Source organism: Scyliorhinus torazame, chromosome 4 (assembly GCF_047496885.1).
Source record: "Scyliorhinus torazame isolate Kashiwa2021f chromosome 4, sScyTor2.1, whole genome shotgun sequence".
Classification (NCBI taxonomy): domain Eukaryota; kingdom Metazoa; phylum Chordata; class Chondrichthyes; order Carcharhiniformes; family Scyliorhinidae; genus Scyliorhinus; species Scyliorhinus torazame.
In genome coordinates, this window is record NC_092710.1 from 198,000,592 (window position 1) to 198,028,344 (window position 27,753).

At 43.4% G+C, this 27,753-nt stretch overlaps 1 protein-coding gene across 6 annotated transcripts in view; it reads right to left on the reverse strand.

Moving 5' to 3' along the window:
• Positions 1-27,753, reverse strand: part of supt3h (SPT3 homolog, SAGA and STAGA complex component) — a 622,281-nt gene that overhangs the window by 507,737 nt on the left and 86,791 nt on the right. Inside the window, exon 2 of one of the 6 annotated variants that reach the window (XM_072499080.1) lies at positions 6,870-6,992. The exons of the other annotated variants lie outside the window; for them this stretch is intronic. The gene's annotated coding sequence lies outside the window, so the exon portion shown is untranslated. The remainder of the gene's footprint in view (positions 1-6,869; positions 6,993-27,753) is intronic. 6 annotated transcript variants of the gene reach the window in all.

Consider the following 27,753-nt stretch of genomic DNA (forward strand, 5'->3'; position numbering starts at 1 on the left):
TGCTGGACTGGTTCAGTTAGATCTGCCAAAAACCCTTCGAGGCATCCAGTTTTGTAAAGATTTTAGCCCGGGCCATTTCGCTCGTGATCTCTTCCCGTTTGGGTATGGGGTATTGTTCCCTCATTATGTTGTTGTTGAAGTCTTTTGGATCAATGCAGATCCGGAGCTCGCCAGAGGGCTTCTTAACACACACCATGGAGCTGACCCATGGCGTGGGCTCCGTGACCCGGGATAGCACCCCTTGGTCCTGGAGATCCTGCAGCTGCTGCTTGAGGCGGTCTTTGAGTGGCACTGGGACCCTGCGAGGTGCGTGAATGACCGGGGTGGCGTCCGGTTTGAGCCGTATTCTGTAGGTGTAGGGCGTTGTGCCCATGCCCTCGAATGCCTCCTGATTGTGGGCGAGGAGCGATTGAAGCTGTGCCCTAAATTCTGCATCCGGGAAGTCTGATGTGCCTTCTGGAGACAGAGCGTGGACCCGCTGCACGAGGTGGAGAACCTTGCATGCCTGTGCACCTAGCAGGGAGTCCTTTGATGATCCGACTATTTTGAATGACAGTGTGGCCGTGTGTGTATTGTGTGTCACCTGGAGCTGGCAGGATCTCAGCCGGGATAACGTTTCCCTTGTAGTCGACCGTCTTTCAACGGGATGGCCGAATTGGTGGTCTGACCTTCATGGCGTAGAAGGCTGACCATGCTATGAGGTTGGCGGAGGCGCCAGTGTCCAGACGGAATGTTATCGGTGATCGGTTGACCGTTAGGGTGGCACACCATTCATCACCCGGATTGACACTGTTCACTTGCAACGGCTGGTGGGTCCTGGCTGGAGACATCCGGTTCCTATCAATGACCGCAACACGGAAGGCGTCCCGGTCGTCTGTGTCACTGGTCTGGATATCGTCTGGGCACGACTCATAGTAAGGAGGCTGAATGGTCCGCACGTCCCTGCGAGGTTGTCGGAATTGGGGAACATTGGCAGGTTGAGCTGCTCGTGTAGAGGAGGAGGGTGATTTTCCTGGTGTCCGAAGCGCCCTCCTTTTCGTTGGCTTCCAGGAAGAGCTGGAAGCGCTGTTTGAACAGCTTCCAATTGACGCCGAGGTTTCCAGCGATTTGTAGCGGCTGCGGCGTGCTGACGGTGTCCATGGCACAGGATGGCAGATTCCTGAGGATTCGTAGGTAGGTCTCAGTTACCGGGTTCCAATCCTGGTACTATGATGTGTTGGGTGCTCTGCTACACAGACGAACCAACATGGTTGCGAATGGTACAACTCAGTTTTATTACTAACATAAATTTAGTGGTAAACTGGTTACTGAGGTTCGATCATAACCCTTAAATCTGTGGACCTATTCCTAACACTATCTTGGAGTGGCACTCAGCACATGGTGGATGTCTGTGCCCTGAGCTGTCTCCTGCTGGAATGAGCGGGAAGTGTTGTGTTCCCCGTTTTATAGTGTGCTCTTGCCTGTGATTGGCTGTGGTGTTGTGTGTGTATTGATTGGTCCGTTGATCTGTCCATCGGTGTGTATGTGTGTTTGCAGCATGATGTTTACCCGAATATCATGACAAACACCAGAAGCGATCATCGCCATGGACGCAGAAAAGACCTTCAATATGAGTCGAATGGGATACATACTGGAACGGTTTGTGTTCGGACCAGAGTTCACCTCCTAGGTGAAACTACTATGTAGCGTTCCCATGGCGAGCATACCTACAAACACCACCAGCTCTGAATACTTCCAGCTGCACAAAGGCACAAGTCAGGAAGCCCATTGCCGCTGCTGCTGTTTGCTCTGGCAATCGAGCCACTGGTGATCACTCTCAGAACGGCAAAGGGTGGAGAGGTATCCAAAGGAGGGACAGAGAGCATAGAATTTCACTCCATGCGGATGATCTGCTTCTCTACAGCTCGAACCCCCCCGGGCCAGCATGGAAGGGATAATGAAACTCCTAAAGCTGTTCGGAGCCTTCTCGGATTACAAACTTAACCTGAGCAAAAGTGAGATCTTCCCTGTGAACCCGCAGGGGAAGGTCAGAGCTGGGGGTACTGCCATTCAAGCAAACTCAGATCAAATTCCGCTGCCTGGGGATCCAAGTAGCCCACGACTGAACACGGATCCACAAAAGGAACCTGACAAGTCTGGTGGAGGAATTCAAAAGGGCCCTGCAGAGGTGGGGCCTACTCCCACTTTCCCTCGCAGGGAGAATACAGACAATTAAAATGATTAAGCTGCCCAGGTTCCTCTTCCTGTTCAGACCCATACCGATCTACAACCCCAAGGCCTTTTCCAACATAGTATAACACGGCATGTGATCTTAAAAAGTGGTCCAACAAAGGAAAACAAATGTGGGAGGCCTGGCCCTCCCAAACCTACAGTTCTACCACCAAAGCAGAAAGAGTGAGGGGACAGGTGAAGGAATCGGAAGCAGAATAGGTTAAGATGGAGACTTCCTGCATAAGGACATCCCTCCAAGCACTACTCATAAATGCTCTCCCATCCTCCCCCGGCCAAGCACTCGAGAAGCCCAGTGGTTGTAGCCACGCCCCAGACATGATACCAAATGAGGCAACACTTTGGTCCAACCAAAATGTCCACCATGGCCGCCATCTCCAAGAACCACAGGTTTACTCCCGCAGTAAAGGTGGAGACAGGACGAGGGGACACTGACAGCTAGGGACATGTACATCGACGTCAGAGTAGCGACCCTGGGGGAACTCACAGAGAGGTTCCAATTGCCAACAGGAAGCAAGCTAAGGTATAGACAGGTCAAAAACTTCCTCCGGAGGAAACAGCGACGTACCCCCAGAAACCAGAACATTCGTTCGTCCAAGAACTGCTGCAAACATAGGGAAGGGAAACTTTGGGGACCTGTGCGGGTGACTGTTGGAGGAGATACACACTCCTCCTTGGAGATGAGGAGGTACCCTCCCGCCTGGACAAGACGAGGGAAAAAAGGGAGGAGGAACTATGCATAGAAAAAGGGGAAGACTCTGGGTCGAAGCTCTACCTAGGACAAACTTCACCTCCACATGCGCAGGACTTAGTCTAAAGCAGCTAAAGGTGGTGCACAGTGCATACCTAACCAGAACCCAAATGAGTAGGTTCTAGCCAGTGGTTGTAGCCACGCCCCAGACATGATACCAAATGAGGCAACACTTTGGTCCAACCAAAATGTCCACCATGGCCGCCATCTCCAAGAACCACAGGTTTACTCCCGCAGTAAAGGTGGAGACAGGACGAGGGGAGGTGGAGGACAAATGTGAACGGTGCCAGGGGGGACCAGCCAACCATACCCACATGTTCTGGGCTTGCCCCAGACTTGCTGGGTAGTGAGCGAACCTTTTTGAGGCAATGTCTAGGGTTGTGGGAGTGAGGGTGGAGCCATGCCAAAAGTGGCGGTGTTCGGGGTCTTAGACCAGCCAGATCTCTTCATGGGGAGGGGGGCCAACGCCCTAGGCTTTGCATGCCTGATCACTGGCCAAAGAATCCTGCTGGGCTGACGATCGGCAGCACTACCCAAAGACTGGCTGTCCGACCTGTCGGAATTTCTTAAACTGGAGAAAATAAAATTTGCCATCAGAGGGTCACCAACTTGTTCCAAAATCTGTTCGCAGCCAGCAACCAATACAGTAAGGGGGTGGGGGTGGGTTAACACAAGCGAGTCACTGGATAAAGATGTAAAGGAAAGAGGGGGAAAAAGGAGGACACGCAAGGAAAACGAGAAGGACAAGGGATCAAAACTGTAAATAGACATCTGTAAATACGTGCCCGGGCCATACTCGGAATTGCAACAAAGGTACGCCGACCAAAGGGGGGATCCCAGCCACAGCAGGAGGGAAAGCAATTGTATGTAAATATCTGCACTGACTTCTGACCGCCTTTTATCTCCATTTATTTCCTGGTCGTTTTTTGTTTCTTCCTCTTTTTGGGCGGTTATGTAAAATGTAACATATGAATTGTGACATACAAAATGTCAAAACCCAATTAAAACACTTAAATAGTGACTGCACATCAGAGGTAATTTATAGTTTGTGAAAAGCTGTGGACATGTGAAAGGTGTGATAAAGTGCAATTACATAGAATAGTGGAAGAAACGGTACTTTATGCATTTATTGCAAAGAGAATAAATTTGGAAATAAGATAAAGAAAACATAAATACAAGTTCTTACACACTCTAGCTTAAATACAAGTTCTTACACACTCTAGTTTAAATGCTGATGGCATCAGAACAATAGTCAATGATTTCAGATATAATTTCATATGCTGTAATAATTATGTCAGAATTACAATTATAAGAACATGATGTAAAAATAACAATTTCATTTTGAAATTAAGGTGGTCTAAGCATGGAAATCAACTTGTTAATTATAGGGTAGGGCTGAAACTCACAAGTGAATTCAACCAGATATTTAAAACATAGGAAGTCAGTGCCCTTTCTGAATAAAAATGTGTTCAAAAGTATACTTGTGGAAATAAAATACTGAACTATGACTACGAGGTGAAACCTGAATGGTAATACGGTTTCAATGCACAGGGTTCTCTGGAAGAACCAAGCCTGAACTCAGGAACTAAATGTTTCTGAGCACATATATGGTCTCATGGAATCAGAGTTAACATACAGTACTGCACAGATTGTATGAACTTTACTTGTGTTCTCAATAAGATGTTGCAAAAAGTGTAAAACATCTTTAAACCAGAAAGTATTTTCACTGTATGTAATGTTCCAGAAGCAAATACATTTACTACTACATAATTGCTGTTGCATACATTCAAAAGAGGTTTCAAGATAATTAAACAATTCAGCAACAAAGCTGAAGTAATATGTAAGGAATCCCAGCTCCCCACAAACTCAGTCCAAGAAATCTGTTTCTCAAAGCTTGGAATAACTTGGGAGAAGGCCGAAGCATTCAGACAGGCCGACCTTTTTCCCCAATTCCCTAGAATGTCATAGCATATTTAATGAAAAGAGAAGATGATTGCGGCATTTTTGTTTAAAAACAGCTTTTGGACAGTATTGTTCCTGGATCAGACACAATGAAGAATAACGTTTTCTTTTCTTTCCTTTCTCAGTGTGGTAATACGCTATGCTGACACTGCAGACTGATTGAAAGTTCTTTGAGAATGAGGGAAAGTTCGTCTCAGAACACAACTGAAGCCTGGATATTTCACGGTGTTCACCCATGGGAAAGAAGCAGCAAGATCATTTTTTTTAAATTCGTTTTTGGGATGTGGGCATCGCTGCCTGGCCAGCATTTGTTGCCCATCCCTAATTGCCCTTGAATTGAGGTGGGGGGCAGTTAAGAGTCAATCGCATCGCTATGTGGGTCTGGAATCATATGTCGGCCAGACCTGGTATGAAGGACATTAGTGAACTATCGGCAATGGCTTCATGGTCATCATTAGATTTTTAATTACAGATTTTTTTATTGAAGTCAAATTTCACCATCTGCCATGGTGGGATTCGAACCCAGGACCCCAGAACATTACTATGGCTCTCTGGATTACTAGTCCAGTGACAATACCACTATGCCACCGCCTCCCCAAGAACTACGCATGATGAGAACAATTAGTAATGACTGGTGATAAGTGATTTAAGGAGGAAACAGTGAATATAAGGAATGAAACTTTAAAGGAGGATAGAAATGGACAGGTAAGAAGATGAACAAAGAGCAGAAAGTAAAGACCAGAGATATGAAATTGATTAAATCAATTTGCCATTTTTATGACAAATGAATAATTTTCATATATGCTGGATGGATTTTTGGAGCCCAGCAGAGCTGGGATGAAGAAAGGGTGGAAATATGTAGCCTTTTAGAAGGGCCACATTTTGCAGAACAAAGACAAATCATGGCTATATCATTCACAAACCAAGTCATGCTTTTTTTCAATGTGCATGTGAAAGCTTTAAATTCAAAAATATGCATTTAGCACTATGTCATTTGTGCTTTTACAGGTTACAAAATCCTGATAAAACGGCTATTTGATGCACTTTCTAGTTTTGACTTGTGTTTTACCCAGATACCTAAAGATATGTATGAGATAAAAGCACTTTCTGTTTTGGCAAAGTAACAGCATATCCCAAAAATGCTCTTATCCTATGCCACAGCCACAATCGAACCATGTGTTTCCCTCCTCTTACTGCATTTCACTTCTTCAGAACCGTTACGTCTAAGGTGAATTAGACTTGGGTTAAGTAGACTTAATGAACAATGTTCACTTCAACCAAGTTCAATTATAGATTTACCGCTGCAGGTTAGCTAGATCTACAAAGAGCTTAGCAAAAACATTCCTTGCATATCTTCACAGATGATTACTGCAAAAACAATTTGCAGCAGTGATACAATGCTTCTGATTATATTCTAGAATGTATTTTAAGATTGTTCTAAATGGAAATCTATTGTAAAATAAATTTCTTTCTTCCAAGGATCATGTTGCACAGTGCTTTGTTGAACAGAATGCCCAAATAAATCCATGAAGGCATTGTTTGAGATGTTCTTCATGTCTGCGCACTATACGATCTCCCCATATAAGGGAATGTTCTTTGGTTGATGGGGGAAACAATTGGGTCTTTTCCCCAGTGAAGACAAATTGTAACAATAATTACAATATTCATCAATAAAGGGGCACCAGGCTGATGTTTGATAAAGGATGCTCCATTTCAAAAAGCAATCCTATTGATTAGATAACCAAGTTTCATTGTCCTGACATAATCCACATATGACATGAACTCAGTATTGCCTAAACCAGTGTTTTTCAAACTTTTTTCCCCCCCAAGGACCAATTTTGCCAACTGGCCAACCTTCAGGACCCACTCCAGCCAACCTTCTCAACCCCGCTGGCTGATTTCCGTGACCCATGCCACGTTTGCTTACCTTTAATGTGAAAGGGGAGCCTGCTTGGTCCTCATGATCGCACTCCAATCAGGTTCACAGGACGAGAGAGAAATGCGCTTATCAGATGCAGACTTCAGCCAGTCCCTTTTTCTTTGTCTTCATCTGTGAGAATAGAAAATCCAAGCTCTCACATATAGGTCGTTGTGAAGGGCAATGGCAACAAAATGCTTGTTTTGCTCAGCACTGGATACTCCTGGGAGATGCTACTCCAGTATGCGGACAGACCCATGGATTTTTGGCGTGTTTTTAATGTGCTGTCACAGGTCAGGTACAGCAGCTTAGTCTTTTCATTTGAAGTCTGCTGTAAGTTATTAACTGATTCTTGGGTCTCAACCTCAAAAGGAATTTTTTACCCACCACTTCTGATTCAAAATCTGAAATTTCTCTTCTCATGTGTCAGTACTTCGCCGCATATAACACACCTGGGCTTTGCATCCTTATTTGTATTGGCACAATTGACAAAACCATACCGCAAGAAATTATCTATATACTGCTTTGTTCCAGAGTTAAATTTCTTCTTTGTAGGCTGTTAACCAGAGGTCCTGGAGCGCTGTTCAGAACTAGGCCCTGGAGCTCCGTACAGAGCTAACACTAGTACTGATCTGCCCCACCGTGGATTCTCCTGTGAAGCTCTCTCCAGCGGATTCAGATGTGAGATTCTGGCCAGTAAGTACACTGCCTATTTTTATCTCTAGCCGTCTCTTCCTTCTGACAAATTAATCCAACTTCACAGTCCTCTTACCTTGCTTGCTGGCAGTTTGAAAATGGAAGAAGCTCTCCTCCATGATTTGCCGCCAAAAGCGTATACCTACAGGGCATGACATCAAAAGTGTGTGCAGAGCATGCGGCCTGCTCACTCCTGCCGCTTATGGTGGTGAGACTGCACACAACCTCTTTTCATCTCATTTAAAAGCCAGTAGCAGCTGCCAGTCTCAACTTAAATGCCAGGATTGGCAGTTCCCCTGTGATCAGGGCCTCCACCGCGTGAGTGCCGCCACCGATCACTCTGCATCCCTCCCGCGACCCACCTGTGGGTTGCAACCCAGACTTTTGAAAAACCCTGACTGAGACTGAAAGGAAGCAATCGTCCATGATTTGCAATCCTTTCTGGCAAAAATCCTTTCAGTCTGGCAAAAAAAGGTACTATTTAATCGATAATTCAGAATGTAGGTTACACTCCTATGACAGTTTCAAGGCAAACAACGCAAATATGTCCTCTTGAAGGTGCAAAGGTTTTGAGATTAACCAGTGAAGTATTCTCTTTCACTTTTCCCAAGTTTCCCTAACTGCTAGGTAATAGCAATATCAGATGTAATTAACCAATTATTTCCAAAATAACATGTAAACTCTCACTTACATAGCACCTAAGTGGAACCTCAGGATGCCCTGAAGTGATTTACAACGAATGAACGGACATCGCGCGACAATCACCAGGCAGGAATGTTCCCTTCCAGTCGGGGAACACTTCAGCAGTCAAGGGCATTCAGCCTCTGATCTCCGGGTAAGCGTTCTCCAAGGCGGCCTTCAGGACGCGCGACAACGCAGAATCGCCTAGCAGAAACTTATAGCCAAGTTCTGCACACATGAGTGCGGCCTCAACCGGGACCTGGGATTCATGGCGCATTACATTCATCCCCCACCATCTGGCCTGTAAAATGCTACCAAATGTCCTGGCTTGACACAATTCACACCTCTTTCACCTGGGGTTACCCCATCTCTGGATCTGTAAAGATTTAATCACCTGCCAATGCTCGTATTCCAAGCATTGTCTGGCATCTTTGAATCTGTCTATATATATGTTTCTGGAACATGCCTCTTCATTCACCCGAGGAAGGAGCAGCGCTCCGAAAGCTAGTGACATCGAAACAAACCTGTTGGACTTTAACCTGGTGTTGTAAGACTTCTTAGTGATTTACAGTCACAGAGGTAGTTTTGACAGGATCAATTCTACAGGTAAGAAATTCCTTGGAGCTGCTCCCACTCAGCTGCTGCATATTCAAAAATTCGACGGAAAACCCATTTACGCATACAAACATGGATTCTGCCACATTTACAACAAAGTTATAGCAGCAGAGCAGGAACAGTTCCAGGGAAATTCCGAGCCAATGTATGTTACAGGATGCTCAAAGCTGATGAGCTTAATGACTTTTTCTGTCACCATTATAGGTTAAAAACTTAGTATCCGTAAGAACAATTTTCATTCCAATTTAAAAATTCATCTGGAAAAGGAAAGGCAGTTTTCTACCACAAATAGAATTTGGAGCTTAGCTACAGTAGAAATTAAGGATGATTTGATCATTGTGGCTCAGCAAATAGAGCTCATCAAGATACATCTTGGCATTTTAATTCTTTTAACAAAATGTTTATTGAAGTTTTACATAATAACAAATAACAAACAAGAACGCAAGAGTGCAAGAAATTACAAGTAAATATAAAACAAATACCCATAATTAACTTAAACACTGTAACTAAACCTCCTAACAGCTGACAGTGTCTAGATTCTCAGAAAAGGAAATAGATGGTTGCCATCTCAGGTAAAACCTCTCCACAGACCCCCTAATGGTGAATTTTATTTTTTTCCCAAGTGTAGGAATGGCAGTAAGTCTCCCCACCAAGCAGAGGCACTGGAGCAGAATGGGAGACCACCAACAGAGCAATATTTGTCTCTGGGCTATCAGTGAGGCAAAGGCGACAACGTCTGCCTCTATCCCAGAAACACGAGTGAATGCAAAATCCCATATATAGCTACCAGCGGACATGGGTTTAAATCTACCTGGATTATCTCCGACATAGTACTAAAAAAGGAAGACCAGAAGCTGGAGAGTTTGGGGAAGGGCCAAAATATATGCGTGTGATTAGCTGGGACAAGCGAACTGCGATCACATCTGTCCTCAACGTTTTGGAGAAAACCTACTCATCCCAGCCTTGATCAATTGCGTCCTGTGTAACACCTTAAACTGAATTAGGCTCAACTGAACACATGGATGAAAGCAGATATCAATTTGTTAACCTTAATAAAAAAGGATTTGGGCAGAAAAATGGAGACTCATTGAAAGTGAAATAAAAACGTGGGAAGTTCATGCATTTTAATTCTTTGAATTCTCCCGCTAAAGATAGAGGAAGATTGTTCCATCTCTGCAGGTCCGTTTTAACATTATTTATCAGGCTTCAGTAATTCAACTTTTTAACTGAGGTCCTATTGTGGGCCACTTGGAACCCGAAGCAACAAAAAACATGTATTAGAGAGACGGAAAGGGTTGGGTCCATAATATAAAGAAGTAGGTCACCTGCAGAAAGAGATATCCGATGCTCCACCACATCACGATTAATACCTCTCTATTGACTAGGCGTCCTCAAAGCTATAGAGTGGCTCTATTGCCAAGGCAAACAAAAGTGGAGAAACAGGGCAGCCCTGTCTGGCTGGGCAGCACGGTAGCATTGTGGATAGCACAATTGCTTCACAGCTCCAGCGTCCCAGGTTCGTTTCCGGCTTGGGTCACTGTCTGTGTGGAGTCTGCACATTCTCCCAGTGTGTGTGTGGGTTTCCTCCGGGTGCTCTGGTTTCCTCCCACAGTCCAAAGATGTGCAAGTTAGGTGGATTGGCCATGATAAATTGCCCTTAGTGTCCAAAATTGCCCTTAGTGTTGGTTGGGGTTAACGGGTTGTGGGGATAGGGTGGAGGTGTTGACCTTGGGTGGGGTGCTCTTTCCAAGAGCCGGTGCGGACTCGATGGGCCAAATGGCCTCCTTCTGCACTGTAAATTCCATGATAATCTGTCTAGTGCCCCTATTTAATGTGAATGTAGTGTTCATACAAACGCTGGCCGTAAGGACATTATACAAAAAGCGAATCCAAGAGGCAAATTTATGGCCAAATCCAAATCGCCCAGGGATCTCAAATAAATATTCCCATTCGACCCTATCAGATGCTTTCTCAGCATCAAGCGATACTATCACTTCAGGCTCGGGTGCAGGGGAGGGAGAAAGAATAACATTTAAAAAGCAATGTATATTGGCTGAATCTCTGAGCGCCACAACCCTAGCAAGCACCTTAACTTCCGCATTTAAAAGTGAGATGGGTCGGTATGAATAACATTCGATCAGATCCTTGTCCTTCTTGAGGAGTGAAGAAATAGAAGCTTAAGTGAGAGTCGGAGGCAATGAAAACCGAGATATGAAGTCATTGAACATGTCCAATAACAAGGGTATGAGCTATGGAAGCACGGTGGCGCAGTGGTTAGCATTGCTGCCTCATGACGCCGAGGTTCCAGGTTCGATCCCAGCTTTGGGTCACGGTCCATGTGGAGTTTGCACATTCTCCCAGTGTTTGCGTGGGTTTCGCCCCCACAACCCAAAGATGTGCAAGGTAGGTGGATTGACCAAGCTAAATTGCCCCTTAATTGGAAAAAATTAATTGGGTACTCTAAATTTATTAAGAAAAAAAAAACAAGGGTATGAGAACCTCTTGTAAAACCAGATCGGAAAGCCATTCCAACCAGTGCCTTGCCAGACTGCATTAGACAATATATTTTAAAATCTCATCAGGACGCAACAAGGAGTCTATCTCACAGCTCTTGTCCACATCAACAGTTGGGCAGACTTACCAGAAAGTCAGACATAATCGATTTATCTCTGCAGGGACCTCCGATACATACAGGTTGCGGTAATATGGTTTAAAACCCCATTGACCTGGAGAAGGACGGAAACGAGGTTTCCACCCGGATTAATCTGAGGGATCTGCCGGGAAGCCGCTTTATGTTTGAGTTGCTGAGTCAGAAGACGACTGGGCTTCTCCCCGTACAGAAGTACCCCTGGAGCACTATAACTGACGTACAGCCTTGCTAGTGGTCAATAGTTCGAACTGGTCAGCAATTGTTTTCAGCTTGCCAATAGCTCTGGATTGGATTGAGCGAGTATGGTGATCCACTTCTAGAATGGAAGCCACCATCCTCTGCTGCTCCAACCTCATTGTCCTTAGCATGCAAACAAGTGGGCTTTATCCCCAAACGTTACTCGGAGACAAGCCGGTTGACCATGTCATCTGAGAGTACCTTTAAGAAATGGGTGTTTAAGAAAGGTACCTTTAAGAAATGTTTGGCTGCTCATGTTACTGCAGTGATGTTAGAGTGTGGGTGGAGCTGAGCTCTGGTTCTGCTTTTTAGTTTCACTTTAAGAAAAGCTTGGGTGTGTCTGTCTTTTTGGTTTCGTTTTTCAGTGTGTTGCAGCTGAAGTCAGCCAAAGCAGCTGTATTGTTGAGCTTTCTGCCATGAAGGACTATCTCTTCATCATTTGGTGAATTCAGAATTATGAATGTAAACCCTGATGTGCTTCTGTTTAGAGGTTTGTTCAGTCTTCTGGGTGTTAAAATGACAGCATACAGATTACTTAGTGGTGTATTCTTTGGGGGGTGTATTTGAATTAATGGTTGCTAAGATATTCACTGTTTGTTTTAAAAAGGTTAACTTGAGTTCAAAGAATAAACATTGTTTGCTTTAAAAAAAAGAACTTTTCCATTTCTGAAGTACCACACTTGTAGAGTGGGCCCTGTGCTCCCCATACCACAATCTATTAAAAGTTGTGGGTCAGGTGAACTCTATGATACACTTTGGGTTTCTCTAAACCCTGACACATAACAATTGGGGGCTCGTCCGGGATAAAAGTCTATCTATTATATTGGTTTAGCAAACTTAAAGACAGTGAGGGGTGAGGATATTGTGGTTGCTTTTCAGGTGTGGTATTTTAGTTTCAGTGGGGAGTTGTTGTGGACAATGGCTCTTTCAGAGGCTCAGAAGTTTTTGGGGGTGGAGACAGTCACACGCAGTACCTTACGGTCAGAGACTAAAAGCAGACTGTTGGATTTGGCAAAAACATTGCAGTTAACATTACCTGACAAAATGCGAAAAGATGAGGTAATTATGGCGGTGGCTAAGCATTTAAAGTTGCCTGAGGTACAGTTTGACTCAATGGAAATGGCAAAAAATTCAGTTGCAAATTAAACAAATGGAACATGAGAAAGAATTAAAGCAGCTTGAATATGAAAGAGAGAGAGTGGAAAAAGAGAGGGAGAGAGGAAAAAGAAAAGGAGAGAGAAGAAAGGAGAAAAGAAAGAATAGCCCCAGCAGAACAAAAAGAAAGAGAACGGGAGATACAGGTCAGGAAAAAAGATAAAGAGAGGGAGTTTGAACTTTAGAAAATGGCCATGAAACGTGACAGTCAGTTAAAGTTGGCAGACGTAAAGGGAAAGTACAGTTGGATGATAGTGATGAGGATAGTGAGAAAGAGCGTCAAAGTCGAAAGCTTGGTGGGAATCTATTTAAATATGTCCAAGCATTGCCAAGGTTTGACGAGAAGGAGGTAGAAGCCTTTTTTCAATTCATTTGAGAAGGTGGCTAAAGAAATGAAATGGCCACAGGACATGTGGGTATTACTGATTCAAACAAATCTGGTAGGTAGAGCTAGTGAAGTGTTTGCATCATTCCCGGAAGAGGTGTCTGGGACGTATGAAGAGGTGAAAAAATCCATCTTAGGTGCATATGAACTAGTGCCTGAAGCTTACAGACAAAGGTTTAGAAATTTAAGGAAAGAATTTGGTCAAACATACATGGAGTTTGAAAGGATCCAACAGAGTAATTTTGATAGGTGGATAAGGGCTTTGAAAATAGACCAAATGTATCAAGCTCTCAGAGAAATTATACTTTTGGAGGAGTTTAAAAATTCAATTCCTGATGTAGTGAGAACTCATGTGGAAGAGTAGAGGGTTAAAACTGCAAGATTAGCAGCAGAAATGGCAGATGATTATGAATCAGTTTCAGCCTGTGAGGTATAGAAACTGTGGACATGAGAAATACTCAATGGTAAAGGTAAAGGTGATCTGATGGGAGATAATAAGGAGAGTGTACCTCAGATTAAAAAAGAAATCCAGGCGGGTGCAAAAGAAATCAAAAGTTTCACATGTTTTCACTGTAATAAACTAGGCCATGTAAAGTCACAGTGTTGGTGGTTGAAGAAAAGCACTGGAAAGGCTGATGTGGTAAAACAGGATGAGACAGTAGGGTTTGTTAAAGTGGTAAAGGAAAGCCCAAGTGAAGCGAAGAAGGTGCAAAAGATTGTACAGCCTGATCAAGAGGTGATTGATAAGAAGGTGCCAGATCTCTTCAAATAATTTACTTGTGTGGGTAAAGTTTACTCATGTGTATCAGGAGAAGCAGGTAAAGAAGTCACAATTTTAAGAGATATGAGTGCTAGTCAATCTTTAATGGTAAGAGATGAGGAGTTATGTAGGTTGGGAAGAATGTTGCCAGAAAAGGTGGTAATATGTGGAATTCAGGGTGAGAGGAGTAGCATTCCATTATATAAGGTAAGGTTGGGAAAGTCCAGTGAAGAGTGGTGAAGTGGTAAGTGGAGTAATAGAGAAACTATCTTGTCCAGGAATACAGTTTATCTTGGGTAATGATATAGTTGGATCACAGGTGGGAGTGATGCCTACTGAGCCAATGGAAAATCAGACAACTGAAGTGTTGAAGGCCAAATATCCTGGGATTTTTCCAGATTGGGTAGCAACAAGGTCACAAAGTCACAGGTTAAGACAAGAGGAGAAATCAAAGAGTGAAGATGATGTTGAAGTGCAATTATCAGAAACTATTTTTGATTAGATGGTTGAAAAAGAACAAGAACAGGTGGAGGATGAGGCAGATATTTTTAGTTCAGGAAAATTGGCGGAGTTACAACAAAAAGATCTAGAAATAAAACAGATGTCTCAGAAAGCATACACGGAATAGGAATCTGAGTGTATACCAGAGTATTATTACCGTAAAAGTGATAGCTTGATGAGAAAATGGAGACCTTTACATATAGTGGGCAGAAGTTCATCAAGTAGTGTTGCCGGTAGGGTTTAGAAAGGTGGTGTTGAGAGTTGCACATGAGGTACCAGTGGGAGATCATTTGGGGATAAGGAAAACTCAAGCTAAAATCCAGAAACATTTTTATTGGCCTGGCCTACATAAAGATGTAGTTAAATTTTGTCAATCATGTTACACATGTCAAGTGATAGGGAAACCTCAAGCAGTGATAAATCCAGCGCCCTTAATACCTATTCCAGCATTTGAGGAACCTTTTACAAGGGTCCTAATTGATTGCGTAGGACCGCTTCCTAAAACAAAAAAAGTGGGAATCAATGTCTTTTGACTATAATGGATGTGTCTACTAGGTTTCCAGAGGCCATTCCAGTACGTAATATTACAGCTAAAAAGATTGTGGAGGAGTTACTTAAATTCTTTACTAGATATGGACTACCCATAGAAATACAATCGGATCAAGGATCAAATTTTGCCTCAAAGTTATTCAAAGAAGTTATGGATAGCTTAGGAATAAAACAATTTAAATCAACTGCGTACCATCCTGAATCGCAGGGAGCGTTAGAAAGGTGGCATCAGACATTAAAGACAATGTTGAGGGCTTATTGTCACGATTATCCAGAGGATTAGCATAAAGGAATTCCATTCGTACTGTTTGCAATTAGGGATGCACCGAATGAGTCAACCAAATGTAGTCCTTTTGAACGAATTTTTGGTCATGAGGTAAGAGGACCACTTAAATTGATTAAGGAAAAATTGGTGAGTGAGAAATCAGAACTTACATTATTGGATTACGTGTCAAATTTTAGGGAACGATTAAATAGAGCAGGTGAATTGGCTAGACACGTGATGAAACAGGTAGCCGACAAGAAATCTAAAGCTCGTAGTTTTGCCAGTGGGGATAAAGTTTTAGCGTTGTTACCAGTGGTAGGGGAACCTTTAAAAGCAAGGTTTTGCGGACCTTATCAGATTGAAAGGAAATTAAGTGAGGTGAATTATGTGATAAAAACACCAGATAGAAGGAAGACTCACCGGTAGTGTGTCATGTGAATATGCTTAAAAGGTACTTTGAAAGGGAAGAAGAGAAAAAGGAGGCGGTTTTAATGATTCTAACTCAAAGTGACGAACCAAATCCAGATTACTGTGAATTTGACATACCTCAAATTAAATTGGAAAATGAGGGTGTTCTTAAAAATTGGGATAAATTGTTGAGTTATCTTCCAGAGGAAAAACAAACTGACCTGAAAGAGTTATTGATATCACATGAGCAAGTTTGTGGAGATAAATTGGGAAATACTAAAATGGCTATACCTGAAATGAAATGAAATGAAATGAAAATCGCTTATTGTCACAAGTAGGCTTCAAATGAAGTTACTGTGAAAAGCCCCTAGTCGCCACATTCCGGCGCCTGTTCGGGGAGGCTGGTACGGAAATTGAACCGTGCTGCTGGCCTGCCTTGGTCTGCTTTAAAAGCCAGCGATTTAGCCCAGTGAGCTAAACCTGATGTAGATGTGGGAAATGCTGTTCCAATCAAACAACATCCATATAGACTTAACCCTTTAAAATTGGCACAGGTTAACAAAGAGATTGAGTGAGCTTAAAAATGGCATAATTGAAGTGGGTTGCAGCCAATGGAGCTCACCCATAGTGATGGTGCCTAAACCAGACGGTACCCAACGGTTGTGTGTGGACTATAGAAAGGTTAATGCAGTTACAAGAACGTACTCTTATCCTATCCCACGTTTGGAGGATTGCATTGAGAAAGTGGGACAATCAGCTGTTATTTCTAAACTGGATTTACTTAAAGGTTACTGGCAGGTACCTTTATCCGAAAGGGCGAAGGAGATTTCAGCTTTCGTGACTCCAAATGGTATATCCCAATTCAAAGTTATGGCATTTGGCATGAAAAACACACCAGCCACATTTCAACGGTTAACTCACACAGTCATTTCAGGATTACCCAATTGTGCGGTATACATCGACGATCTGGTAATTTTCAGCCAGACATGGACAGAACATTTGAAACACCTAATGGAGTTATTCGATCGATTTCAGGAGGCGGGTTTGGTGATAAACCTGGCCAAAAGTGAATTTGGAAAAGCCCGAATCACTTTCCTTGAGGAGTTTCCAATACCCTCAAGACAAAGGGAAATAATGCGATTTCTTGGCACGAGTGGATTTGATCGAACATTTATGCAAAGGTTTTGCAGTGTGATTGCTCCACTGATGGACTTGCTTAAGAAATGTCGAAAGTTTCAATGGACAGCGGACTTTCAACAGGCATTTGACGGCCTGAAAGCTGTGATAACCAATGCTCTTGTGTTGGAGAATTACAAGGGATTCTGTGATCAGATTGAACCATAGTATCTGACTTTAAAGAGAAATGCCGAGGCATAGAGAAATGGACAGATCGTGCAGAGACCTCTTGTTCAAAAAGGCTGTCAATCGAGACGGAATTTCAGTTGGAGGAAGAAGAACGAAAAAAAAAATGGACTATTATTATACCTGTTTGCGTGGGTTTTTTTTTTTAAACGAAAAAGTATATTTGCTGTGTGCATTTCTTAAAGAATGGTGAAAAGGTGAAAAATAAAACCATCTTGAAGTTGATGGTTTATTTTTTTTTCTTGGGGGGAGGTGTCATGTGAGAGTACCTTTCAGAAATGGGTGTTTAAGAAAGGTACCTTTAAGAAATATTTGGCAGCTCAGGTTACTGCAGTGATGTTAGAGTGTTGGTGGAGCTGAGCTCTGGTTCTGCTATTTACTTTCACTTTGAGAAAAGCTTGGGCGTGTCTGTCCTTTTGGTTTCGTATTGCAGTGTGTTGCAGCTGAAGTCAGAAAGTGCAGCTGTACTGCTATGCTCTCTGCCATGAAGGACTGTCTCTTAATCATTTGGTGAATTCAGAAATTTAAATGTTTTCAGTATTGAATGTAAACCCTGATGTGCTTCTGTTTAGAGGTTTGTTCAGTCTTCTGGGTGTTAAAAGGACAGCATACAGATTACTTAGTGTTGTATTCTTTGGAAGGTGTATTTGAATTAATGGTTGCTAAGATATTCACTGTTTGTTTTAAAAAGGTTAACTTGAGTTCAAAGAATAAACATTGTTTTGCTTTAAAAAAAAGAACTTTTCCATTTCTGAAGTACCACACTTGTAGAGTGGGCCCTGTGCTCCCCATACCACAATGTATTAAATGTTGTGGGTCAGGTGAACTCCATGATACACTTTGGGGTTCTCTAAACCCTGACCCACAACAACCATCCCGAACTTGACTCCATTTTTATACAAGATGGCTCTTGTATAAAGTGGCTCTTCTCTTTGCTAGGTCTGCACTCCTGTCTTGGTACAATCTAATGGAGTGTCCTTCCCACTTAAGATCACAATGTTCCCTTGCCCATCGAAGAGCCTGTTCTTTTCTTTAAAACTATGGAATATTATGATCAACGGATGAGGCAGATTTCCAGAACAAGGCTAAGGTCGTAGTGAGCGATGGGCCAGTTCTAATTATGGGGGAATGCAAATACACCCCCATCCACCATCTTATTGAATATGCTCGAGAAATGTTCAGTAGGGGTTCAGCCCTCAGTCCCCTCCAGTAACCAACAATACAAATGTTCTGTTCTCCAGGCCATTCAATTTGATTTTTAAAGATTTGTTGCATTCCCGTACCAGCCTCCCCGAACAGGCGCCAGAATGTGGCGACTCGGGGCTTTTCACAGTAACTTCATTTGAAGCCCACTTGTGACAATAAGCGATTTTCATTTCATTTCATTCAACCACCAAAGCAAGATTGGACTCCACAGAGGTGATCTGATCACTGTGATCCGATAAAGCCTCCTCCATGCTCTTAATAGTGGCTCCATGAGCTTCGAAGGTCTTACTTGTGGAAGAGTCAAACGAATGGAGACCAAGCCCTCTTCAATTGGTCTTTCCATCGACAGGTTTTGTTGGTATTTATAAAGCTCACTCGCCAAAATGCTGCTGAGAGCCTCAGCCATTAGTGGAGTGGAAGGAGAGGAAGAAGCTACCTCCACCGTCTTAACTCCAGTTGAATCCTGAGATGCTTCAGAACCAGTCAACGGGTTTCGGCTTGAATTTATCTGGACTTTGCCTCTCTTGGCAACTCAGAGGAGAGATAACTCTTCCCCGTTAAATTTCAGAAACTTCTGAAAGGTAAAAGATCCGTGGCACCAGAAAAAAGGGCAACAAAAAAAAAATCAGCTTTCCAGCAGGAGCCACCTCGCACACGTATTCCCCTCACATCGCGCCATTGGAATTCTGGCATTTTGGATCTAATTCAGAACTGTATCTTAATAAGAGAAGTATTCACGTAAGCAACAGAGTGAAACAAATGCCTAGGAGGTCACATAAGTTAAGAAATTTCAAGCTTAAGTACCAAGGAGAAATTGAAGCAAAGGACATTCTTTTATTTAGGTTCACGAAATGAAAGTCTTTCAAGCAGAGAGAAGCATCTGCTTAAAAATTCTAATGTCAAGACAAAGGTCAGCACACTATGAAGATACTTGACAATATAAGCATATAAAGAGTGCAGTTCTCAAAGGAAGCATTTTAATTGTTGATTACTGGATATTTACATTTTGTTTGGTCATACAGACATTGAATATTGCTGAAAATGGAGACACGTTATCAAAGTTTTTTGCCGTGCATTCATAAGGACAAATGCAAGAATGCCAAATTTCAATCACAACAATTTATATTACAGGGGGAAAGGGTTGCAAGTCGACTCCACTTGGCCAAGACGTTGCAAAATTGGCCGAGAACGAAAATAAACGATAGCTCCCGGGTAATTCAAAAATGGCACAAAGCTTGAACATATTCCTTTTGTTTGCAGAGAACAAGACCCAGCGTAGGAATGTATGTTGCTTCGAACAAGCATAAATGAGCCACGATACAAGCTAAAACTATTAACTTAAATTGATTAATGTAGCCTTTAGATATAGATAGATAGTTTTTTGAATAAAGGGATTAAGGGTTATGGTGTTCGGGCCGGAAAGTGGAGCTGAGTCCACAAAAGATCAGCCATGATCTCATTAAATGGTGGAGCAGGCTCGAGGGGCCAGATGGCCTACTCCTGCTCCTAGTTCTTATGTTCTTTAGAGCATTCTTGATTGTTCAGCAAGTGCTGCCCAATCATGGAATCTCATCTAACAGTAAATTTTATTTGGGATTTTGCAAGCATGGGCTGTTTAAGACCAGTGTGCAGTACTTAAGAAGCAAAGACAGAAAATATTGGAAACACTCAGTAGGTCTGGCAGCATCTATGGAGAGAGGAACAGAGTTTGAGGTTTCAGTTCAATTAGCTTTGATCAGTTCTGAGTAAGTGCTGCATTTTTGTAAAGGCCGTCTTTTAAATGAAATCCTAATCAATGTCCCTGTACACCTGCTCAAGCTTACATGAACAATCACATTTATGCTATTAAAATGAGACTCGGAAGGCCTCTAAACTTCCTGGCCAACTCTCCCCAAATTAAAAAGGAACAGTTATGCAGTCACCCAAACTTTTGTGCACAATTTGGTTGCCAAGTTTGCCCACCAAACTCATTAGTTGATTGTAAAGTTCTTAGAGATATCCAAAAGACATGATAAGAAGCTATATAAATGCAAATTCTTTCCTAACTTTTATGGTGAATTTCTCACCACACCAAATCTAAATTTGCTTTCGTTCAGTGCCTAAAGCAGAAAGCATAATTTGCTTTACTTATGAAAGATCTGAGAGCCACCCATGCTATTGGAATGAAGTAGGAAGAGAAGAGAATTCAATTTTACTCTAGGAATTGCTTCCAATGATTCTTCAAACTGGTGGGTCTGAAGTATACACCACAAGTCGCATTTCCATCTTTCCGATTTTGTCAATGAAAATGTAAAAATCAAAAGGGGATACTGAAAATCAAATGTAAATTTTATGTAAGATTTGAAATAAGGTATTATACGATTGTGACACTGGTAGTAACAGTTACCGGTCTCTGCCTGGCCACATCCTTTGCAGTAACTCAAGACACCTTTACAGATTTTCCCATACATAACCTTTTGTTTCTTTATCCTTTCAGTAAAAAGGGAGAAACAAAGGAAACAGTGGATCTCCATAAGTTATACAGCATTTTGAGCAGAACCGTATATTTTCCAGACACAGGAGTACAGCTACTCGGGCACTGAAGTAGGTGTCCTATGAAAAGCATTCCTTAATCTCCTGCCCCACATTCCATACACACATATCTACATGCACAGAAATCACAATGATTTTTATGTACCCAGAGTCCAAATTATAGCCTTGATGTCCAGTTAAACTGTCAATGAGCTGATATAATACTTAAATAGGTAGTTTTGCCCCACTGCTTATAGCTTTTAACAGCCAGTTTTTAAATCTCTGCTTAGAATGTTATATATTGGACACCCATGAAAAATTGCTGCTGCTGCTAATGCGAATCCCTGTGCACAATGTGCTATTGCTTTTTAGATCAGGTCAAAAATAAAGCTTAGTAGTAGACCCATCACATCACTGATCTGATCAATGGATTCCCATTGGCAATTGGAAATTTCTAAGAGATTCAAATACCTTCAATATTCTAGACTATTTATTGGCTGCAGCTTTGTAATTCTTTTGCTGGAGAAACTGCTTCCAAACCTGAGTTCTGCAAATATATATTTTTCTGTTGGAATAACAAGGTAAGATTCAGCAGTGTAATGGGTATGTTGTATGTCATTGAGTGAGGTGGAGAGTCTCAATTGTGCTCCCTTCCTGGAAAATCTAATTTGTTGCCCTTCATATGCCATATTTTCTAGGATTGTGGATTACATTTTTCCCTTATACAAGAACATAAGAAATAGGAGAAGTTGGCCATTTGGGTCCCTCACGCCTGCTCCACCATTCATTATGGCTGATCTGATTGTGACTTTAACTCTACTTTCCTGCCTGTCCCCCAGAACCCTTGTCTCCCTCAGTAATCAATAAAATGCAAAAATATTTTATAATCCAGTTAACTATTTTAAAAATACAGCACATGATCACATTAAAATCAAATTAAAATCACATTAAATATACTCTCAGGCTGAAGCTCTCCAATTGAATCAGGTGTTCTTTATCTACTGAATAGGTGGGTACAAAGTAACAGTGCTAGCCAATCCACTTCAGTTCATTCATCGGTCTGCACCCAACCAGCAGCCACCAACAAGCAGGCAAAACCGAGCCAACTACACCAAAGGCCAACCAGCAAAATAAAGCATTCAACTACCCAACGATAACAGCAGAGATCAGAAACAATCCACAGCCAGTCGATCATCTAGCAACAGGAATTCCACTTCGGTCGCCAGGAACCAGCGAGCAGCAATTAGACTCTAGCTATCTGCTACGATATGACTGGAGGCACAAGACAGAATTCAGGCCCCTGATCGATGGCAAGAACTGAAAAGCAGGGTGCAAAAACATAATTGCTACTGGTACTAGCCAGAGATGCAGAGAACAACCTAGGAGTTTTCTTTCGTTCTTTCACAATTTATGGGCATCACTAGCTAGCCATCAGTTTTATTCTCAAGTCAGAATTGAACCCGGGTCCCTGGCGCTGAGGCAGCAGTGCAAACCCGCTCCTTCCATCACCTTATGGATTCTATTGAGAACCATGCTAGCTATAGGGGGGGGGGGAGCAGTTTAACTGAAAGAGCCCCTCAAAAATATTAGCCATGCAAAGTTGACCCCGAGTATTTTGTCTTTTACATGCGCATATACAGTACAAAATGAATTGTGTGATTTTTTTTACTTCCCAATTTGCTGTCCGAGAAATCGTCAATCTGTTTGGCTACTTAGCCTGCTTGATGGCATTATTGCTGAGACATAACAGATCCTCTATAGATGGTGCCAGATTGAATGTCACTGCAGAATAGGAGGAAATCAGTGCTCTAGATCCCTCTAAATCTCTGTGGGCAGCCTTCCTCGAGGTCAGCTGCTGACCATAATATCCGGGCTATGATTTCCAAGGGTTTTCTTGTGGCAAGCAAACTTGAATTAAGCAATCAAGTTTTTGTGGTGAATGAGTACCAAGGCACAGTATGATGGCAATCCAATAATATGAATCCTACAAAATATCCGATTTCACCGTCCCAAAATCCCTGTTATACTAAATGATGAAGAAAAGGAGTTTCCTCCACTCTTTCCTGCGACAGAAATTTAATGGAAGCCAGGAGTAAATACAGCTTAACTGTTCTTACAGCAGTCCAGAACTCTAAAGCAAATTAATGGAAAATTCAACTTAAGCTCAAAAAAAGGCAGGAAATTACAATGCACCAATACCCACATCAAATATGAAACTGAAACTAAGTCCTATATGCTTAAACCAATCACTGTATGCTGATATCCACCTTAAGAAGCCAGACAATATTTTGTAAGTCCAAAGAGATCGGAATTGAATCCTAAAAGTCCTGAAAGACCTGCTATTAGGTAATTTGGATATTCTGAATGCTCCCTCTGTGTACCCGAACAGGCGCCGGAATGTGGCGACTTGGGGATTTTCACAGTAACTTCATTGCACTGTTAATGTAAGCCGACTTGTGACAATAAAGATTATTATTATTAAAAATATCTCAACCGTTTACCAAAAATATCTCTAACTGCAAACATAGGATCCACGGAAATAAGAGCAGTAGGAGACCATTTCACCTCAAGCTGGCTCTGCCATTCAATTAGATCATGACTGATCTTCTACCTCAATGCCATTTTTCCACACCATTGCCAGATCCCTGGGTGTCTTTATTATCTAGAAATCCATCGATCTCGGTCTTGAAAATATTCAATGACTGAGCCTCCACAGCCCTCTGGGATAGAAATTTCAAAGATTCACCACCCTCTGAGTGAAGAAATTCCTTTTCGCCTCGGTCTCTCAATCAGACTATTTAAAATCAGGCTATGTGTCCAATGCTAGATTCCCCAGCCAAGGGAAATAATTTCCCTGCATCTACCCGGTCAAGCCCTGTAAAAAGCTTGCATGCTTCAGTAAGGTGTGTTCTCAGTTTCTGAAATTTAGAGAATACAGGCTCAATCTCCTTAATTTCTGCATTCAAGGAATCAATCTGGTGAACTTTTGTTGCACTCCCTCCATGGCAAATATATTCTTCCTTAGGGAAGAAGGCCAAGACTGTACACAGTACTCCAGGTGCGGTCTCACCAAGGCTCTGTACAGTTACAGAAAGACATCTTTACTCCTGTACTCAAATATGCTTGCAATAAAGGCAATGACACTATTTCCTACTTGCTTGTTGCGGGGAGATGACAGCGTAGTGGTCATGTCACTAGGTGAGCAATCCAGAAGTCCAGGTGAATTCTTTGGGAATTTGGGTACAAATTCCTCCACAGCAGCTGGTGGAATTCATAAATTAATCTGGAATTGAAAAGCTTGTCTCAGTAATGGTGAAACCATCATCAAAGGTTATAAAAACCCATCTGGTTCACATGTGTCCTTTAGGAAAGGAAATCTGCCATCCATCTGTAAGTCACTCAAATTACAGGCTATTGGGAATGGGCAACAAATGTCATCCCTTGAATATATTCTATATTACCACTACTATTTGGAGGCATACAAATAACTCCCACCAATAGTTGTCGCGCCTTGTTCTGTCTTAGCTCCACGCAAGCTGATTCTACATTTTAATCTTCCAATTTGAGATCTCTCTCACTGATGCACTAATGCACTGATCTCATCCTTTAGCAACTATTGCACCTTCTTTCCTTATTTTAATAAAGGGGAGTAAGACAAGTAAACAAAAGAAGACATTCAGTTATAATATGTACTATTTACAAGGGGCCCGGTTGAACCTCACCAGGTCCTCTCTTTGTGTCAGTCGATTCCACAGAATCCCGACAGTGCAGGAGGCCATTTGGCCCATCGAGTCTGCATCGACCCTGCGAAGGACCACCTTATCCCCCACCCTACCCCATAATCCCACCTAAACCTTTGGACTCTTAAGAGGCAATTTAGCATGGCCAATCCACCTAATCTGCACATTTTTGGACTGTGGGAGGAAGCTGGAGCACAGGGAGGAAACTCACGTAGACATAGGGAGACATTGCAAACTCCACGCAGGGAGTCTCCCGAGGTCAGAATCAAACCTGGGTCTCTGGTGCTGAGAGGCAGCAGCGCTAACCACTGTGCCACCGTGCGACCCCGTTCCTATCTGGTCGACCCATTATACAACTTGGCATCAGCCCCATGGTTAGCGAGGGAGCTCATACTTCTCGAGAGACACAGGGAAAACAATCAAACCCACCCATGCATTCCATCCCTGCCCCCCCCCCCCCCCCCCCAAAGTCAGAAGGCCCCCAAAGGGAATGATGAGGACGAAGACAACGAGTAGGCAGAGAAGAAATTAAAAACACCAATGACAAGGAAGGAACAGAAGAACACTTTGCAGTCCTGGCGGGTGGAGGATGACGCAGGCACTTTGGCACATTGTTGCCTGGGAACGGAGGAGCTGGCGATAGAGCCAGAGAATGACGCTTGCCGCTGGACCGTCTGGGTGGAGAGCACTCCGAAGGCAGCTGAACAACGACATCCAAATCAGAGATCCCAGAGGTCTATTTCTCAATATCGGAATCAGACAAAGAAACATCAGGCATCATGAGAAAAAGACGACTGAGTCGGATGCACAGGTTCCGAACCAGTGCAATCCGGCAGAGTTCTCCTGAGGAGAGCTTCCCCAATGGCGAACCGCTGGGCATGGGGGTGATCTAAGTGATGCTTCATGAGCTGACCTCGAAAACAGACCTGGTATGATACGGAACCGGTTTGATGAAAGACAACCTCTGGAAGCCAGCGAGGAACTTCACCAAAGTTACAGGCATGACCGCCTCATCAGGTGCAAAGCAACGCAGAAGACGGAGCCTTGTCGGCAACGCTCTTGTAAATCTTGTGCGCGGTGAACTTTTGCGCCAATGTGGGGGAGCAAGAAGCCCAACCGAGTCCAGAGTCGGCGACCCACCAACATTTTGGCCATGGCCTACCCAGTCACAGCAGGAGGTGTAATTCTATGAGAATAAAAAACGTGCCAACCGGGTATCCATCAAACCTGTGGCTTGTTTCTTTAGGCCTCGCTTCACTGTCTGTACGGCGCACTCCACCAGTTCATTTGACAGCAGGTGAAAAGGAGAGTGCAAACATGGCAAATGCCAGTCGTTTTCGCAAATACGGCGAAGGCCTCGCTGGTAAATGAGGTTCCATTGTCGGTAACGAGCACCTCCGATAAATCATGGGCCACAAAAGAGGTGCAGAACTGTTCAATGGTTGTGTGGGAGGTGATGGATGCCATTTTGTGGACCTCGAGCCACTGAGTCACATCCACCAAGATGAGAAACATGGATCCTAAAATCAGGCCAGTGAAATGCAGGCCAGCGAGCCCAGAGGCATCCAGGCCACTCCCACCAGTGCAGAGGCGCCGCTGCTGGAAGCTTTTGATGGTCTTGGCAAACAGAGCAGCGCTGGGCGACCAGCTCAAGATCTGCATAAATTCCCTGCCACCATTTTCATCTTGCAAATACCCGGATGTGCCATATGAAGGTCTTTCAAACCAATGCTTGCCCCTTTTCAGGGACAACGGCTCTCGTGCCCCACAGGAGGATATCATGCTCAACGGTCAGCTCCGAAACTTTGATAGAAAATGCCTTTAACTGCATTGGAAGCCGTCGCCATGGTCCACCAGACAAAATCAAATGTCATACCTTAGTCAGCACCGGGTCATAATGTGCCCACTCATGAATGCAGGCACCGTCACGGGCAGAGTGTCCAAGGAATTTAGGAGCACAACAATTGTGCCAGCTGTGGAGAGATCCACCAAAACCACGGGTAGGGGAAGACGACTCAACACGTCCGCATTCGCTATCAGTGTTCCCGGTCGGTGTTTGAAAGAATACTGGTACGCCTCTGGATCCAACCAGATGTGATTGGCAGCACTGCCTTATCTTCACGAAATAGGCCAAGCAGTGGTTTATAATCAATAATTATTTTAAAATGGTGGTCGTATACATACTGATGAAAATGTTCGACTCCGAACACGACCGCCGGAACCTCTTTCTCCAGGTGCGCATGGTTACACTTCATGACAATCGACGTCCTGGAGGTAAAAGCTATCGGACAGTCCTGGCCGTCACGCATCCGAAGGGAAAAGACGCGCCAATACCATACAGAGATGCATTGCATGTCAGATACAGGGGCTTAGCTGCGTTGAAATGGGTCAGTACTCTCGACAAAACCAATGTCTGCTTCATCAGCTGGAAAGCAACCTCCTGTTCATCACCCTAAACCCAGGGCCAGCATTTCTGAAGGAGAAAGTGAGTTGTGGGGGGGGGGGGGGGGGAGGATCAGGATTGTCGCTAAATTTGGAATAAAACGGCCATAATAATTGATGTGGCCTAAGAAGGAGTGAAGCTTTCTAGCATCATATGGCATGGGGGCCCATCTTATTAGTTTATACTTTGTCGGCACTGGGTGCAGGCCATCCCGGTCGACCCAGTAGCCCAAATACACCATCTCTTTAGCATTGAAAACGTACTTCGTCTTGCGCATGCGGATGCCATATTCTGAAAATCTCTGCAATACCGCATCAAGATTTTGCAGGTGCTCAGCCTGTGTGGCCCCTGTGATCAACACATCATTAAGATAGACAGCAACGCATGGAAGACCACGTAATATCCCCTCCATGACGCGTCAGAACATGGTACATGCTGAAGAGATGCTGAATGGAAGCCGGGTGTACTTGTACAATCCTTTATGAGCATTGATAGGAGCAGCACCACAGCACAATGGTTAGCACTGCTGTCTCACAGTGCCAGGGACTCGGGTTCAATTCTGACCTTGGGTGACTGTGTGGAGTTTGCACTTTATCCTTATGTCTGCATTGGTTTCCTCGGAGTGCTCCAGTTTCCTCCCAAAGTCCAAAGATGTGCCGGTTAGATGGATTGGCCATGCTAAATTATCCCTTAGTGTCCAAATGTTAGGTGGGGTTACAGGAATAGGGC